Source organism: Cebidichthys violaceus, unplaced genomic scaffold, assembly GCF_023349555.1.
Source record: "Cebidichthys violaceus isolate CVI_PGR_0920_01 unplaced genomic scaffold, fCebVio1.0.p SCAF_251, whole genome shotgun sequence".
Lineage (NCBI taxonomy): Eukaryota > Metazoa > Chordata > Actinopteri > Perciformes > Stichaeidae > Cebidichthys > Cebidichthys violaceus.
The window spans coordinates 67,501-71,900 of NW_027176430.1; the positions used below are offsets into that span (position 1 = coordinate 67,501).

At 35.5% G+C, this 4,400-nt stretch overlaps 3 non-coding genes across 3 annotated transcripts in view; all 3 read right to left on the minus strand.

Annotated features, from left to right (window-relative positions):
• trnae-cuc (transfer RNA glutamic acid (anticodon CUC)) overlaps positions 1 to 49 on the minus strand; it is a 72-nt gene extending 23 nt beyond the window's left edge. The window contains exon 1 of the tRNA in view: positions 1 to 49. This exon is cut by the window's left edge and continues 23 nt beyond it. This is a non-coding gene — a tRNA (tRNA-Glu).
• A 1,246-nt stretch (positions 50 to 1,295) lies between these two features.
• trnae-cuc (transfer RNA glutamic acid (anticodon CUC)) lies at positions 1,296 to 1,367 on the minus strand. Its single transcript has one exon. It is a non-coding gene; the product is annotated as a tRNA-Glu (tRNA).
• A 1,139-nt stretch (positions 1,368 to 2,506) lies between these two features.
• On the minus strand, positions 2,507 to 2,578 carry trnae-cuc (transfer RNA glutamic acid (anticodon CUC)). The gene has a single exon. It is a non-coding gene; the product is annotated as a tRNA-Glu (tRNA).
• Between the last annotated feature and the right edge of the window lie 1,822 nt (positions 2,579 to 4,400).

A 4,400-nucleotide genomic window follows, 5' to 3' on the forward strand; every position in this document is an offset into this window, starting at 1 on the left:
GGGCCGCGGCGGTGAGAGCTCCGAATCCTAACCACCAGACCACCAGGGAAAGCTCTACACTCTGTAAATCATGTCCAAAAATGTCATAGTACACTATGTCATAAAACAGTCATAGTATATCCTGTCGAAAAAAGTGAAAAATGGTCATAGTACAGCATGTCGAAAAAAGTCAAAAAACGGTCACAGTATAGCATGTCGAAAAAAGTCAAAAAACAGTCATAGTATATTATGTCGAAAACAGTCATAGTATAGCCTGTCGAAAACAGTCATAGTATAGCCTGTCGAAAAAAGTGAAAAACGGTCATAGTATAGCATGTCGAAAAAAGTAAAAAAACAGTCATAGTATATTATGTCGAAAACAGTCATAGTATAGACTGTCGAAAACAGTCAAAAAACAGTCATAGTATAGCATGTCGAAAAAAGTCAAAAAACAGTCTTAGTATGTTATGTCGAAAACAGTCATAGTATAGCCTGTCGAAAACAGTCATAGTATAGCCTGTCGAAAAAAGTGAAAAACGGTCATAGTATAGCATGTCGAAAAAGTAAAAAAACAGTAATAGTATATTATGTCGAAAACAGTCATAGTATAGACTGTCGAAAACAGTCAAAAAACAGTCATAGTATAGCCTGTCGAAAACAGTCATAGTATAGCCTGTCGAAAAAAGTGAAAAACGGTCATAGTATAGCATGTCAAAAAAACAGTCATAGTATAGCCTGTTGAAAACAGTCATAGTATAGCATGTCAACACTACTACTATTTCACTGTATCTAAAACCCAGTTCCCTGACCGGGAATCGAACCCCGGCCGCGGCGGTGAGAGCGTCGAATCCTAACCACTAGACCACCAGGGAAAGCTCTACACTCTGTAAATCATGTCCAAAAATGTCATAGTACAGTATGTCATGAAACAGTCATTGTATCGCATGTCGAAAAAAGTAAAAAAACAGTCATAGTATATTATGTCGAAAACAGTCATAGTATAGCCTGTCGGAAACAGTCATAGTATAGCCTGTCGAAAAAAGTGAAAAACGGTCATAGTATAGCATGTCGAAAAAAGTCAAAAAACAGTCATAGTATAGCCTGTCGAAAACAGTCATAGTATAGCCTGTCGAAAAAAGTGAAAACGGTCATAGTATAGCATGTCGAAAAAAGTCAAAAAACAGTCATAGTATATTATGTCGAAAACAGTCATAGCCTGTCGAAAACAGTCATAGTATAGCCTGTCGAAAAAAGTGAAAAACGGTCGTAGTATAGCATGTCGACACTACTACTATTTCACTGTATCTAAAACCCAGTTCCCTGACCGGGAATCGAACCCGGGCCACGGCAGTGAGAGCGCCGAATCCTAACCACTAGACCACCAGGGAAAGATCTACACACTGTAAATCATGTCCAAAAATGTCATAGTACAGTATGTCATAAAACAGTCATAGTATAGCCTGTCGAAAAAAGTGAAAAACGGTCATAGTACAGCATGTCGAAAAAAGTCAAAAAACGGTCATAGTATAGCATGTCGAAAAAAGTCAAAAAACAGTCATAGTATATTATGTCGAAAACAGTCATAGTATAGCCTGTCGAAAACAGTCATAGTATAGCCTGTCGAAAAAAGTGAAAAACGGTCATAGTATAGCCTGTCGAAAACAGTCATAGTATAGCCTGTCGAAAAAAGTGAAAAACGGTCATAGTATAGCATGTCGAAAAAAGTCAAAAAACAGTCATAGTATATTATGTCGAACACAGTCATAGTATAGACTGTCGAAAACAGTCAAAAAACAGTCATAGTATAGCATGTCGAAAAAAGTCAAAAAACAGTCATAGTATATTATGTCGAAAACAGTCATAGTATAGCCTGTCGAAAACAGTCATAGTATAGCCTGTCGAAAAAAGTGAAAAACGGTCATAGTATAGCATGTCGAAAAAAGTAAAAAAACAGTCATAGTATATTATGTCGAAAACAGTCATAGTATAGACTGTCGAAAACAGTCAAAAAACAGTCATAGTATAGCATGTCGAAAAAAGTCAAAAAACAGTCTTAGTATGTTATGTCGAAAACAGTCATAGTATAGCCTGTCGAAAACAGTCATAGTATAGCCTGTCGAAAAAAGTGAAAAACGGTCATAGTATAGCATGTCGAAAAAAGTAAAAAAACAGTCATAGTATATTATGTCAAAAACAGTCATAGTATAGCCTGTCGAAAACAGTCATAGTATAGCCTGTCGAAAAAAGTGAAAAACGGTCATAGTATAGCATGTCGAAAAAGTAAAAAAACAGTAATAGTATATTATGTCGAAAACAGTCATAGTATAGACTGTCGAAAACAGTCAAAAAACAGTCATAGTATAGCCTGTCGAAAACAGTCATAGTATAGCCTGTCGAAAAAAGTGAAAAACGGTCATAGTATAGCATGTCAAAAAAAGTCAAAAAAACAGTCATAGTATAGCCTGTTGAAAACAGTCATAGTATAGCATGTCAACACTACTACTATTTCACTGTATCTAAAACCCAGTTCCCTGACCGGGAATCGAACCCGGGCCGCGGTGGTGAGAGCGCCGAATCCTAACCACTAGACCACCAGGGAAAGATCTACACACTGTAAATCATGTCCAAAAATGTCATAGTACAGTATGTCATAAAACAGTCATAGTATAGCCTGTCGAAAAAAGTGAAAAACGGTCATAGTACAGCATGTCGAAAAAAGTCAAAAAACGGTCATAGTATAGCATGTCGAAAAAAGTCAAAAAACAGTCATAGTATATTATGTCGAAAACAGTCATAGTATAGCCTGTCGAAAACAGTCATAGTATAGCCTGTCGAAAAAAGTGAAAAACGGTCATAGTATAGCCTGTCGAAAACAGTCATAGTATAGCCTGTCGAAAAAAGTGAAAAACGGTCATAGTATAGCATGTCGAAAAAAGTCAAAAAACAGTCATAGTATATTATGTCGAACACAGTCATAGTATAGACTGTCGAAAACAGTCAAAAAACAGTCATAGTATATTATGTCGAAAACAGTCATAGTATAGCCTGTCGAAAACAGTCATAGTATAGCATGTCGAAAAAAGTGAAAAACGGTCATAGTATATTATGTCGAAAACAGTCATAGTATAGCCTGTCGAAAACAGTCATAGTATAGCATGTCGAAAAAAGTCAAAAAACAGTCTTAGTATATTATGTCGAAAACAGTCATAGTATAGCCTGTCGAAAACAGTCATAGTATAGCCTGTCGAAAAAAGTGAAAAACGGTCATAGTATAGCATGTCGAAAAAAGTCAAAAAACAGTCATAGTATATTATGTCGAAAACAGTCATAGTATAGCCTGTCGAAAACAGTCATAGTATAGCCTGTCGAAAAAAGTGAAAAACGGTCATAGTATAGCATTTCAAAAAAAGTCAAAAAAGTGAAAAAACAGTCATAGTATAGCATGTCGAAAAAAGTCAAAAAACAGTCATAGTATATTATGTTGAAAACAGTCATAGTATATTATGTCGAAAACAGTCATAGTATAGCCTGTCGAAAAAAGTGAAAAACGGTCATGGTATAGCATGTCGAAAAAAGTCAAAAAAGTGAAAAAACAGTCATAGTATAGCATGTCGAAAAAAGTCAAAAAACAGTCATAGTATATTATGTCGAAAACAGTCATAGTATAGCCTGTCGAAAACAGTCACAGTATAACCTGTCGAAAAAAGTGAAAAACGGTCATAGTATAGCATGTCGAAAAAAGTAAAAAAACAGTCATAGTATATTATGTCGAAAACAGTCATAGTATAGCCTGTCGAAAACAGTCATAGTATAGCCTGTCGAAAAAAGTGAAAAACGGTCATAGTATATTATGTCGAAAACAGTCATAGTATAGCCTGTCGAAAACAGTCACAGTATAGCCTGTCGAAAAAAGTGAAAAACGGTCATAGTATATTATGTTGAAAAAAGTAAAAAAAACAGTCATAGTATAGCCTGTCGAAAACAGTCATAGTATAGCCTGTTGAAAAAAGTGAAAAACGGTCATAGTACAGCATATCGAAAAAAGTCAAAAAACGGTTATAGTATAGCATGTCGAAAAATGGAAAAAACAGTCATAGTATTGCATGTCGAAAACAGTCATAGTAAAGCATGACAAAAAAGTCATAGTATAGCATGTTGAAAAAATGAAAAAAAGTCATAGTATAGCATGTCGAAAACAGTGAAAAACGGTCATAGTATAGCATGTCAAAAAAAGTGAAAAAACGGTTATAGTATAGCATCTCGAAAAAAGTAAAAAAAAAGTCAAAGTATATTATGTCGAAAACAGTCATAGTATAGCCTGTCGAAAACAGTCATAGTATAGCATGTCGACACTACTGCTATTTCACTGTATCTAAAACCCAGTTCCCTGACCGGGAATCGAACCCAGGCCGTGGCGGTGA